The sequence below is a fragment of the Corvus hawaiiensis genome, chromosome Z (assembly GCF_020740725.1).
Source record: "Corvus hawaiiensis isolate bCorHaw1 chromosome Z, bCorHaw1.pri.cur, whole genome shotgun sequence".
NCBI lineage: Eukaryota > Metazoa > Chordata > Aves > Passeriformes > Corvidae > Corvus > Corvus hawaiiensis.
Genome location: NC_063255.1, coordinates 58613464 through 58628055, shown reverse-complemented (window position 1 = coordinate 58628055; position 14592 = coordinate 58613464). Strand labels below are relative to the sequence as shown.

At 42.2% G+C, this 14592-nt stretch overlaps 1 long non-coding RNA gene across 1 annotated transcript; it reads right to left on the bottom strand.

The window, feature by feature from the left end:
* Positions 1-2301: 2301 nt before the first annotated feature.
* Positions 2302-8347, bottom strand: LOC125320545. The gene is made up of 3 exons (XR_007201171.1): positions 4191-8347; positions 3746-3942; positions 2302-3207 (listed from the first exon to the last, which is right to left on the bottom strand). It is a non-coding gene; the product is annotated as an uncharacterized LOC125320545 (long non-coding RNA).
* Between the last annotated feature and the right edge of the window lie 6245 nt (positions 8348-14592).

Genomic DNA, 14592 nt, shown 5'->3' with positions numbered 1-14592 from the left:
AATTTTACACAAACTGAAGAAGCCTCTACATTTAATTCCTGAGACGAATTATATTTCCTCAGCTCATCTTCTGGTTTGGTCAGGTACTGCTGAATCAATCTAGTTCTGGGACTTCCCTTGCTTGTTATAGGCCTTGACTTTCCTTATTTCATTGCTGTGGCATTGCAACAACAACAACAAAAAAAGTTGCCCTGCTGGTGTAGTGCAGGTTAGAGGTAAAGGCTTAAAATTCCTTAGCATCATGTTTACTGTCTATAAATCCAAACCTGAAATGTCAATTCATGTGCAGAAGTGGCTTCTTTTACATGCTGTGATGTTACTTCTCTCTGGTTTGGGTACCCTCATGGTTATCTGAGGACTCTGAGATACTGAGTTTCATAAAACATAAAACACTGAAATCTAATTTTACTTTCTGCAGAGTGATGTGGAGTGTCACGCTTGTCATACCGAGGCTTCCAGAAGATCTGCTGTGCATGCGTTATACAGAAACACTTCAGGTGCTTCACCATTTCTGCTGGTTTACATCACATACCATGTGTTCTGCTTCCAGGGGGCAAGAATGTATTAAGGCCCCAAAGGAATGCCTTTAAAGAGACATTTTGGCCTTCAAAAACCATAAGAGAATATCATTACCATGTGGAAATATTTGGGCAAGGGGAAAAAGGATGAAAAAAGCCACAAATGAATTTGAACAGAATATAGTGAGTAAAAATCAAGCAAAAATAAACTTAGAGCAGAAATGTGAAGATAATCTCAGAAATTTTACATGGATGGATTACTTTATAGGAATCATGGAGGAAACAAACCAAAACAAAACCCCAACTGTCTTAATGCTTGATAGAAGCATTCATGGCACTACATCAACTTAAACATGGTTCAATACCAGGGTGATGGACTTAATGATGAATGGGATCATTCCCGTAAGATGGAAGTCTTGTAAAACATTCTTCTCTCATCCTTTCACATTTTTCTGAGGAAAACTGTGCACTGCTGAAAATGTAATATCCAGTATCAAATAGTGCTGAATCCCTGCCCAAAAAAACTTCAAGAATTATTGGGAAAATTGTGATGAGCATATGCCAAACAATATGTTCCCATTAACTCAAGTGTCTTCAATTCATGCAAAGACTTCCATGTGAGAGAGATGCAATGTATCTCGGAACATCATTCAAGTCTTAAAAAATACATCGGGAAAGCGTATTTTGAGACATCTAATTTGTTCAGTATTTTTTGGTTTTAGATGCAAGTCCTGATAGTTAATCTCATTTTTTTATTAAAAAAAGCCAATGACAGCAAGTCCACAACTCAAATATTAACTGAATTCTATCAATACTATGATATAGTTATACAGTCACACTATCTCTCCTAACCCACAGGCAGGCTATTTAAAAATAGTAATTCCTTGTGGAGATGGAAGATAGTTTCCTTCCTCACTCAGATTTATTTTTCTTTTAATGTCTAACAATTTTTCACGTATCTTTCAGACTTTATGTGTCTCTGAAAAATGTGATGGAAAGGTCTCAGCACACGCACACTTCTCTAAATCACTAAAAGTTAGCTCAAGCCTTGCTTCCTCCTTCCAGGAGCTCAAGCCAAATTTTTAAAGCTCAACAAAATCTCAGTAAGACATGGCCCCTGAAAATGGATCCTATCTCAAAAAGGCATTTTTTAACAGCTTGCCTTATAGAGATAAAACTGTAATCTTCCAGTCTGTAAATCATCTCAATGAGATGAATGATAATTAAGTTTCATGAAACCATGATGGAGAAATCCTGTCATTTTGTGATAGTGCTGGTAGTGAGGGCACACAAGCAGGACATATGTTGTGGAGCTTTCCTTGGTGATCCTGAAAAAAGAATTATTAAAACAAGACTGTTTTATGGTCTTCCTGCATCTTTGCCATTCTGCTCAAATATTTGAACCTTGAAATCACTAAACATATTTGAGAATGAAGGGATTTAGAGAAGAGTCTGAAGGTGGAGAGAAGGTGGAGAGAAGACTGATACTGATGCCTTGAGGTGGCCACCTAAAAAACAGAGGCTAGAAAAACATAAGAGAATAAAAGTAGGTATTTATTTGAAGGGCCTTCAAAGGCACACCCTGGGCAGTCAAAAGCCTACACCCAAGATGGACCCTGGGTCACGGCTTCTTCACACTTTTGTAAGTTTGGTCCATTTGCATATCAGGGTTAATTCTCCAATTGTGAATTCAGTTAATGATGTAATTACCCCAAGTTTGCCCCTCATCTCAAGGCTTTAGTTTACACATTTTGGGGCCTGGTGTCCTTGAAGAGCAAACCTAGACAGGTTTGTTATGTCTAACCATCATGAGAGAGCATAGTTAACAGGCCACACAAAACTTCAGTTACACACTAGGCAGTACAGGATTTGAAAAATATAAGAGTTAAAACCCAAGGTATCATTATCTCAGTTACTTGTTCTTCTTCCTTCAAAACAAAGTGTCATTTCTTTTGCCACAATTAAGGTAAAATATCATTGCAACTTATTATCACTATGACTTTTACAACCATATGGAGGAAAATTTTTTGAAGCTAGTTTTGTACTTACTACTAATAAAGAAAAAAATCTATCTCCCACGATGTTTCAAAATAATGAAGTCTCACATTTATTTTTCTTGAACACTCATTCACACATTGTATTAAACTAATTTTCTTTCATTATTTCATCATCTGTGTGTAGATGAATTTTACAGTAGTAGTAAAACATTATTTGCATTTGCCATTAAAAGATGTTAGTACAATTATTATTTAATAACAAAAATAACCTATCATGGAAATGAATATTTTTGTTGAAGAGACCATGTTAAATAGTTTTTAGTCTAAAGACAAAGAAACAAAAATCAACTCCACATTGTATTGGACTGCAAAATGATTTTAAAGACCAAACCAGAAATACTGAAAATACATAAAAGCATTTGTGACGTAGAGGATTTATTCTCAGGCTCTGATCATCATTGCAGAAAGTAAGAAAGGAGGTATCAAGATGATGTGTGAAAAAAACAGGTGATGACAAATAATTCAGTAATTATTGCCAGATTGGTCCTGCAACACTTACCAGACAAAAAGTGCAAAAGACATCCAACTACTTCCATGCAAAGGGGAAAAAGCACAGGGTTTTAACGCATTCCTTCCAGCCTCCCATGCCATCCTGTCCTTCCCTTGGGTGGCTCCCAGGATATGTATGCTGACTGGTAGGCAAAAAAAGAGGAAAATTTCAAAGTTGTTCATGGCCAGGATCATCCCTGTCCTCCCTCCACAGGGCACCAGGCACTTTCCTTTTCCTCTCCCCACCCCGGAGATTTTGCTGGGCGAGCGGGTGCCAGGGTGCCCCCTCCACTCCTCCCTTCCTTAAAGTTCTTTCTGCCATGCAGTTCCCTACAGGGTAAAATTAGGGAAGGGTTTGCTGTCTCTGAGGATGCCTTCTCCCCCTCACACTGAAGGGAATAAGCCTAGAAAACACCTTCCTTTTCTCTGCCCTTTTTACTCCTTCCCCTCCCCATTTTCTTCTTGTTTTTCCCCCTTTTCCTTCGCTCCCCCTTTTTTCTCTCCTCTCCCCGCTTCTTCTTTTCCTTTTTTGCCCTTTTTTTTTTTTTTTTTTTTTTTTTTTTACGCTGAGAAGGAAACAAATGGCGCGTTGCAGCCCGTGAGCGCAATTTGAGCGGTATGAGGGGGCGGAAGGGGCGCTGGAGGGAGCATGCACAGCATCGCACCCATGCACACACACACCGCCTTCCCGGAGCTCTGCTGGTCCTCAAAACTGTGCGAACGCTCCAGAAACTGCGGATAGGAGAAGCATTTGGCATGTCCTTGGGGAGGGGAGCGCCTGCCCAGGGCGGCTGCAGTCCTTCGAGAAAGGGGTGGGGAGGTTCTCTCGAGGATCTGCCACCCCGAGGCTTCCCGGCCACTTCTTCAGCAGCTGAGAACTGTCATTTGAAACAAAATTTAAAAAATTTAATAAAACAAACCAACCAACAAACAAAACCCCTCCACAACACGCCGTCAAAACAACCATCCCTCTTCCCAAACAAACGGCAAAAAGAAAAACGTAAAAAACTCCACCCCCTCTCCCCAAACCCAATAAAAGGGAAAGGAACAAAGAAAACCAACAAACAAAAAAACCGCAACAGAAAAAAATCTAAAAAGAAAAAAAGTAATAAAAAAAACCAACAACCGAAGGAAAGCAGGAGGCAAGGAGGAGGAGGGCGGAGGAGCAAGTATGCCGTGAAGTCGCTCTCTCGTTTTGCTACAGCCTCCCAGAAGCTTGGGAACATCCTTCCTCACCAGGACGGGTCGGGTCGGAAAAGCCCTGTCAGTATAGACCTGACAGAGAAATCATCGAAATGTTATTATTATTTGTTTTAAAGCAGATGCTGTCACTCGTCTCCCCCTTCAAATCACTTGAAGCTGAAGGAGCTGTAAACTAAATTTTTTTAATGTGAGGCATAACATTAATGGTTGTAAATATCAAAATAGCAGTTTTTAGTTTGCTCTACAGAAAGTTTTTTACTCAAGCAGACTAAAATAGTTTGGAGAATAAAAGGCCTGAATAATTCAATACTAATAGCTATCACCCCCACCCAGCACAGTGTGCCACTTAGTTGCATGTATTGCATATCCATACTAAATAATGTTTGAATTACTGATTTGTTTTTCATATTTCTGTTTAGAAATCCAGAATGGTTTATAGATTGCAATTATTCCAGTGTTTGCATTGTTATTGTGATAAGAGGACCTGCTATGCAATGGCTGCATTGTAAAAATGACTTAGTTCAATGAGAAAAATTGTGACGCAAATCCCTGCATTTTTCTCCCCAAACTGTGATTTATTAAATTCAGCATGAAATACAGATGTAAAGACATTTTGCATTTTTTTTCCTTTTTTCTTCTGTGTTTTACCCCTAAGTGATTATAAACCCAGAAACTGTCCTGTTCTTTTCTTTCCGTAGTCCACTTCAATTGTGGTAGACTAATATAGTTAAATTATAATTTTTACATATATTTCCAATTTGCTTTCACTTTATATCTAATTACAACATTTTGCAGCATTTTGGAACTGATACCTCCAAAGCACTTTAGCAAAGATGCCAGGAAGATACTTAAATACTTCAGACACAAAATAAACACAGGTTTTTTTTTTTAATATACATTGTATTAGGATAATAAATACAGTTCCCTGTATATTTAAATTTGTAACAGAAGTATAGATATTTTTAGTCAATCTCCTAATAATAAATAGCACAGCCTATATGATTCCAAAAGAAACTGCAAAAATTCAAATGCTGTTTTAAAAAATCACCAACTTTATTATGATTTAATCAAAAGTAACAACCACTTTTTCAGAAAACTACCACTATGGTTACTGATTAAATTAATAAGGGGAGAGTGGATGTGCATGTTTTTTTCCTTTTTTTTTCCTAGCAAGAGATGTCTTTGCAAAACCAGGGTAATTTGATTTTATGGAAGTTTCAATTGTTAATCCAAACCACCCTGAATCTAAATCAATACATTTCTGCAAGGATTTTTCAACTGTTGCTTTACTCTTTTGCTTCAATCAGAGCACCTGGGGCTTCCCAAACAGCCCTTTTCTGCTGTGTTTGTCAAGACAGATACAATGAGCTTGCCTGGGAAAAACCCTGGGCTTTTTGCAGGTATAGCAGCTCCTTTCCACAGAGAGGAGAGAGCTTGTAGTGAGCTGCCTGGCAGAGCACCAAACACCGTGTGAACTAAAGTGAGCTGTGCTGGCATCTCCAGGCCACGGGAGACTTTTTGTTTTGGTAAAAGTGCAGCTTGGGGAAGTTAATGGGAAAGGTCTGTCATTGCAGAATCACCCGCTCCTGGCAATGGCTTGAAAGTATTCAGCCAGGGGATACGTGGCTGCCAGAGCTGAGCGCATTAATACTTTTCATTATTTTGCAATTTTCCATTGAGAATGAAGGCTTCATTTCATCAATTGGGCAATCAAGGGCTGTATGAGATGTCTCCCCTGTGGGTGTCAGCAGACTGCACAACTGCTAGAAACTTTTCCTTCCTTTGGCCAGAGCAACATTTTTACCAAGTGTTAAAAAAAAAAAAAGTTTTTAACTGCAGCCTGATTGTGCCAAAATGCACAGTAGTTTATGTTAGTTGTTGCAACCATAATCCTGTGAGGTTTGATAGGAAAAGTTTGCAGTGGTAGGGCTTTCACACCCCCAAAAGAAAAAATCACAAATAATGCCAGACAAGGTTTTAAGCTGTCTTCAGTTCTAAACAAATCACAGATATTCTTACAAAATATATATTCACAACAATTTAATTGTAAAGAAAAGACCCAAGAATACGAACACAAAGAAGAATTCCTTCTTCAACAATACTCTGAAATTATGCTGTGGGTCAGTAGGATTCAATTTAACACAAAATAGCATGGGCAACAAGGATAGACATCACACAGATGAAAACACCAAAATGATTTCTGAAACTCCCATAGCAATTTTGTATGATTTCAGGAAAACTCTCCAGCAAGAGTAGTTTCATTCAACCCATGACCTGCCTTCCACATCAGTGAGAGGAGCATGGGGTACCACGGCTGGCACTATGCCCTTTGTAGCCCCTGGGAGGGGGTGGTGACAGGGAAGTAGTGACAAAAATCTTCATAAAAATATTGACGATCAGTTTTTCTTTTTTATTTTTTTCTTTACAAAGCATCTGCTTTGTGCTACTTATAAATAATCTAAAAGCTGGAAAATTTACCTGTAGAAATCTCTCTAAGTTTTGAAAATTTCTGTGAGGTGATGGTCTAGAGAGGCTGCTGTGGACACTCCCTCTCTGTACTCTTCCTCTAGCAATAGAAAAACTTCACATACATCCATGTCTGGAAAAGAGGAATATGGTCTGTGTACCAAAATGAGTAAAATGTGACAGGGTTTGGGTTGAGGGGCTTTGCCACAGAGCTGTGCAGACAAGTCCTACCTTCTCACAACAGTTTTCATGCTTTCCTTTTGATGTTATTCCATAGGAGGGAATGCGAACTAGTTACCTGACACAGGAACATGTTTTGGTTTGTAGGGGAAGTTTTTGTATAGAATAATGCATGTAGAATGGCAGAAATGAGATAAAAAAGACCAGGTTAATTAAATACAGTCGAATGCCACACAGGCTTCATTGCTTTTCTAAAAAAACAATCTGCAAAAAAAACCAAAGCACTGGTAAAATTCTACCATTTTACTAGATGAGCAGTTCTCTGTTTTTCTAGTCTTGCTTACATACAAGTGAAGAAAACCATTATTTTGTTGATGATCTGGATGCTGGAGCATGTTGGATTCTTGGTAGCATATACTGGTGGAGTGATAGCCACCCCTGAAGGGCCAGCACCAGGCAGCATGCCATCACCCTGCATGGGCTGGAGGTGGGGTGCCAGCACAGGCGGCCCCTGAACAAGTCACTCAGGGCTCACCCTGCAGCCAAGCTTCACTGGTCACCCACCTACCCCCTTCAGCAAGCAATGCACAAGCATCAGACAAGGAAAACACTTCTAAGGATGTATTTTACTTCTGGAGTAATAGTATTTTACTTCTGGAGTAATTGCTGACACCTTATCTCCATTCCGATTTTGTCACTGGGATTAGAGTGTTTCATAGTGGAAACTGTGGGAACCTTTGTGGTAAGTTCACTTAGTTCTTATGGGTTTCTTACTTTCCACACATGAGCTGCTATGATTTGTTGAGGAATGGTTGGAGGATCAGGGACACGGGTCCCTGGAAGAGCTGTACAAGCAAACACCTTTTTAGCTTGATATAAGCAGGCCTTTGCTAGCTGCAGAAAAAGGAAATCGTGAGAACAGAAATCATGAGAATAAAGAAAGAAGGCAAGGACACAAACACAGTGTTCTTGACAATCCTGTTATAGATAAACAACAGGACGTGCTGACAAGATGTACTGACCATGAGAGATGAGGAAGAATCCTGATTTCCCAAATCGCAACATTAGCAGTACGTGCAAAATGTAGCTTTTTACCCAGCGTCAATAGAGAAGTGACAAGTATGCATATTTGAGTGTATAAAAGCAGAGTCTTGATTTCAATAAACCGAAGCTTGCATTATCAATCACACTGATTGTCTGCATGTCCTCCCTCGCCGGAGTCAACAAGATGGCGCCTGAACAGGGATAGCTCTTATCTCATTCTCACTGACCGAAGCGAGAGACAGGAGAAGCACCGGTAGCAGAGACCGGAGGGCAGAAGATTGGCAGCTGCAGGCAAGCGTCTGATCTGTGCCTGGACTGACCTACAGAGGGGTTTGTCATGTGGCTGACAAGGGCTAACCTGAAAAGGCTGCACAACTCCTGTCGACAGGGAAAGCGTTAGGACACAGGTATGGAAACAGAGGTGGCCCTTGATTTATTTTTATGCTTTTTAGAAAAGCAGGGAGTTAAAGAGATAAACCTTTGTAAGGATTTAAATGGGTTAGTGGTGTTCGGGAAAAAGCAAGGGTTCTTTAAGGACCCAAGATTGCTGTTCCACGAACACCAATGGCAAGAATATGGTGCTTGTTTATGGAATCTAGTTATAGACGACAATAAAGAAGCTAAAAAGTTAATGAAGCCATGGAGAGCAGTAACTAATTGCCTCAAGCAGTATCATGTTGAAAAACAGGTAGCAGCAGTTGCAACTGCCCACCTAGAAGGAAAAGACCCCCCACCTGGTATGATGTCATTAGGAAGTGATTATGTCCCCGTGTCTCCAACAGTGAATACTATAGTTGTTCGACCTCCTACAGAGAAGGCTGAGATGTCAGGGGGAACAACAGGGAAAGGGTCTAAACCTTGGAGGAAGAAAGTGAGCTATCAGAAAGTGAAGAACTAGAGCAGGAAGCAACCAGATACCGTACAAGTCTTGTCCCTACTAACAGCATTAATAGCAAAGAAAAAATTAAGGCATGCCAAATCCCAAGTACACGAGTTAATCGAGTTAATTGGAGGAACATAGCAAAAGCAGCTCTTGAGCATAAAGACTATGAACTCGTAGAATCTATCGGAGATCCGTTAGTTTTCCGTGTAATTTATCAGATGGATGGAGAAGGTATAGCAGGAGAGTATAATCCCGTGGACTGGAAGTTGTTAACTCAGCTACGAGGCACAGTCAATGAGTCAGGGCTGCACAGTGAACCAGCTAAGCAAATGTTAAACTATGTATGGGGAAGTGGGATTCTCTGCCCAGACGATATTAAAACTACTGTCAGAATGATTATGACTCTGTCACAAGTAATGTTGTGGCAGGCACATTGGAATCGGCTTTGTGATGCCTCTGCTAATATGCCCTGTGATCCACAGGATCCTTTAAATGGGGTCACAGTAGAGCAGCTTATGGGAATTGGGCAGTTTGCCAGAGTTGAAATGCAAGTACAAGTGGGGCCAGAAAGATTATTGGAAGCTATGCGACTTGCACGGCAAGCCATGTCCTATATAAAAACAACACCCCCTCAGCCCTCCTACCTATCGATCAAGCAAGGAAAGGATGAGTCATTTGCAAGCTTTGTCGATAGAGTTACTAATGCTATAAACAATTCTCATGCACAAGAATGGATGAAAGGAGCATTGTTAAGGCAGTGCATAATGGAAAATTGTTAACTCTGCCACCCAATCCATAATAGTTACATTGCCAGCAGATGCACCAGTAGAGCTGATGCTAGACAGAATGAGCCGAGTGCCAGTAGGGCCCCATGCAATGCTTGTGGAAGCTGTTAAAGAGTTAGGGAAAGATCTAGTGCACACCCAAAATCAAGCTTTTGCAGCCCTCGCCCCATTGAAAGGAGCAGAAGCACCGAGAAGCGGGTCTAGTAATAAGCCCAAAGATATCAAATGCTTCCAGTGTGGTCGCAAAGGACACATGAGATGACAGTGTCAAGTCCAACAAGTGTGGTGTCGTAATTGCAGTGTCAACACTCACTCCACGGAAGCCTGCCGGAAAAACCCAGGAAACGGGAGACTGAGCGCAAAGGGTCGCAGCGCGCTGACACCGACAGCGGCCCCAGCAGTAGCAATGCCAGCCTCCGCAGCTCCCTACAATCTGCCAAATGCCTGTGGCCTGCAACTCAGGGAAGCCTCAGCCTGGACCTGGCAGCAGCAATAGATGTGACTTTAATTGATGACCGGCCCCAGAAAAATCCAACAGGCATAAAAGGGCCATTAGTCATCAATGGGCAGTGTCATGGAGCCCTATTGTTAGGTTGCTCTTCTAGTAGCATGAAAGGACTCTTTATATTACCTGGTTTAATTGACAAAGACTATGAAGGAGAAATTTACATCATGGTCCAAACTCATTTTCCACCCATGCACATCCCAGCACAAAGTAAAATTGCTCAGTTAATAATACCTTTGCCTCAACTCACTGCAGCTGCAGCCAAGGGAGCCCCAGAGTGAGGAGCAGGAAATTTTGGTTCAACTGGGAGTCTTGCTCTTCTTACCCTCCCGCTAGCTCGGCAGCCAGTTGCTACTGCTGTGTTCACTCATGGCAGTGACACCCTGACGTTATCTGCTCTCTTAGACTCTGGAGCAGACTTAACAATAGTTGCCAACACATGCTGGCCTCCGCATTGGCCCCTTCAGTATGCAGCAGGAGGAGTCAAAGGTGTCAGAGGCACTGCGTCAGTGCAACACAGTCGAAATCGAATTCAAATTATACTGGATGGATGCACTGCATCTGTTATAGTCACAGTGATGCCTCTGCCTGAGAAAGTCAATGCTTTAATAGGAAGAGATGTGCTCAACCAGTTAGGTTTTGTATTAACCACTGAAACACCTTTTTGATAGCGGCCGCTGCATTGACTTTCCCGATACCTCTGCACTGGCTCACAAATGGCTCCGTGTGGATCGAGCAGTGGCCGCTTAAAAGGGAATGTCTGCAACAAGCCCATGCATTAGTGCATGAACAGCTGAGCAAAGGACATTTGCAACCATCTACGAGTCTATGGAATACTCCTATCTTTGTGATCAAAAAGAAATCAGGGAAGTATTGGCTATTGCATGATTTGCGTGCCATCAATGCACAAATGCAAGCCATGGGAGCCCTGCAACCTGGTCTTCCTAACCCTGCAGTTGTGCCCGAGAACTGGCATTTGTTAATAGTAGACTTAAAAGACTGCTTTTTTACTATACCGTTACATCCTAATGACATGCCTCGTTTCACCTTCACCCTCCCTGCTATAAACAGGGAAGGACCTGCATCTCGATATGAGTGGACAGTGCTTCCGCAAGGAATGAAAAACAGCCCCACCTTGTGTCAAATGTATGTTGATGCTGCACTGAAGCCAGTTCGGACGCATTTGCCAAAAACTATTATTTATCATTACATGGATGACATCCTTGTCGCTCAGCAAGACCCAATTACCCCCCAACAAGAACTCTTGCTCACCAATCAGTTAAAACAGTATGGCTTGATTGTTGCACCAGAAAAAGTTCAGAGTACACCTGTTTGGAAATACCTAGGGTGGAGCATTACCGAAGTGCAGATCAAGCCACAGAAACTGACAATTCAAACCAATCTTAAGACCCTGCGAGATGCACAAAAGCTCATGGGTGACTTGCAGTGGTTACAGCCAGTTGTAGGTATCAGTAATGAAGACCTAGAGATGCTGAGACCTCTGCTGAGAGGGACTGATCCCTCTTTGCCAGTTCGGCCCACACCAGAACAAATCGACACTATCCAGCGTATCAGTACTGTTATTGCAGATAGAGCAGTTGATCATATGGACGCTGATCTTCCAGTTGATTTTACTGTCCTCCACGGAGCAAGTCAGCTTATCGGTGCACTGACTCAGTGCAAAAAGAAAACAGGGGAGCAAGTTAGGGTCCTGGAGTGGATGTTCACAAGCCTACAGCCCAAAACAACATTGCAACAAAATATTGATAATGTGGCAGAATTAGTACAGAAAGGCCGCAACCGCATAATACAAGTCACTGGGCAAAAGCCAGGAACGATCTACTTGCCAATGAAATGAGATGAGCTCGACTGGTACTTGCAACACTCTCAAGCTCTACAAATCAGCCTGTTAAGCAATGCCCAGCAAATTGAAGTACAACCGCTTAAGGCCCCTGTACTGAAATGGATGGCTCAGCATACATGGATTCAGATTCCCAAAAGAAGTAAACAACCACTACGAGAAGCAGTAACAGTATTCGCCAACGCCGGAAAGAAGTCCCGACAAGCAGCTGCAACGTGGCAAGTTCAAGGTCAATGGTGTCATCAGATACTAGAGGCTGAACCTGGAGACTCTTTGCAGACCCTTGAATTAGCTGCTATTGTGGTCTGGGCATTTAAGCGGTGGTTGACTGTTAAGCTCAATGTAGTGTCAGACTCTTTATATGTTGCTGGCATCGTAGAACAAATAGAGGATGCTAGGATAAGAGACATAAGCAACAGACGCCTGTTTGAACTACTGCGTCAGCTCCAAGCAGCCATTGGTCAGAGAACATGTGCCTATCCTATAATACCTATCAGGAGTCACAAATGGACAGAGGGCCTGGGCAAAGGGAATGCTTATGCAGACCAGTTAGTCTCAGTGACAGTGCCGTTGAGTGAATTTGCAAAAGCACGAGAAGCCCATAACACATTCCACCAGAATGCCAGAGGCCTTCATAGACAGTTTGATGTTACCATGGAGGAAGCCAAGGGAATAGTACGGGCATGTCCAACATGTAGCCATCATGGCCCGGGTCTCGGTGTTGGGGTTAATCCTTGAGGCTTAGGCCCGAACGAAATATGGCAAATGGATGTGACCCATGTTCCTGAGTTTGGCAGACTGAAGTATGTGCATGTCACCATAGACACTTGCAAGTTTATATGGGCAACAGCACAGACAGGCGAAAAAGCCCTTCATGTGATACGACACCTGACCAGCTGCTTTACCGTGATGGGTGTACCAGAACAGATCAAGACAGACAGTGGTCCTGCTTATACTAGTGAGCAACTCCGCAAGTTCTGCCAGCAATGAAGTGTGCGACACGTCACCAGAATCCCTCATGTACCCACAGGGCAGGCCATTGTAGAGCGAGCTAATCAAACGCTGAAGTTATATCTAGCTAAGTTCAATGACATTCCAGATGTGCAGGAGAAATTAGCAAAAACCCTGTATGTGTTAAATTACTTGTGTTTGTTTGGAGACAGTGATGCTGCACCCGCTTACCTTCATAGTGGTATTACAGAAGCAAAGAAGAAATTAGTAAAACCTTTTCATGTGATGTAAAGGCACCCAGCTACAGGGATCTGGCAGGGGCCCGCTGAAGTTCAGTACACGGGTAGGGGTTACATGTGTGTGCTTACTCCAGCAGGACCCCTGTGGGTACCCAGCCATTGGGCCTGTGCAGCGACAGAATCTGACGCAGTCAACGCTGACACTGGAGCCCAAAGCAGTCCGACATGAACAGGAGAGACTGAAAAGAGCCATTGTGCCTTATGTATATAGACTGCAAGCTTTACTTGGAGTTAGGGTGCACTCTATAGCACCAGAAAGAATAGCAGAATTGCTTACATATGATCCACTTAAGCCAGGAATAAATCCTGATCCCCGGTTTTGTCAAAGATATGATGACTGCCTTAGCTGCAGTCGAATAGCCTGTAGGGCTTGGGTCAAAATACTTTCTGGACGTTGTAATAGAAGAATTTGGATACACCAAGGAATCGCATTAGTTCCTTGCTGCACCAGGTGTTAGCACGACCGAGAAAACTGGTTTCAAGCTTTAGAAAGTTATATCGGCCACTCGGTTGAACAATCTTTGACTCCCATTGGAAGCTTGGCCACATGGCAGCGCCTCTTACTTGTTTGGCTGGTACAGCAAGGTACAAAGCAGCTGGAAGAGTTTAATAGGTCCCGCATATTAGATTTACAGTGTGGAAAAGAAGTTAGCATTTCCGTCCTACATGAAGTACTAGAAGATGAGTGGGATGCAGAAAAACGTAAATGGGAAAATATTAATTTGTCTCAGTATAAAATTCATCATTGTTAGTGCTTGCTTGATATCTAGCTCCCAAGCATGGGTCCCAGCACAGCCAAAGACAAATATTTGGGTGACTATAGCTAACCTAACCAAACAAGATGCTATCTGCCTATCTCTTTCTTCTCCCGGAAATCCTTTTTCCACTTGCTTAGTAGGATGCCAACAGATGCTTGGCCATGTCCAGCACAGATCCTGACCTGTAATGTGACTAATCCATCATTCACAGTCGACCATTGGGATCAGTGGGCACCTCACTTGCCTATTGCCCCTGTAGAACTGCAAGAATTAGAATTATTAGGATCTGTAAAGGCAGACGCTTGTGTTATGTTTAATTGGAAAAGCAGCACATGTCAGAAGAAAGGCTGCAGTATATCTGTCATTAATGTAAATTCTAGCCTACCAGTGTACGGCAATAGTTCCATTTGGTGCAATTATACTGCTACAAAACTGTCCATATCTACTAACACCCCTCTAGCTCTACCATCTGGCTAATTTTTGATTTGTGGTGATTGAGCATGGCTAGGAATTCCCTCTCGATTGAGAGGTGGACTGTGTACAATTGGCAGGTTGTCTTTGCTAACACCAAATACATCAATGATTTTGAAAAT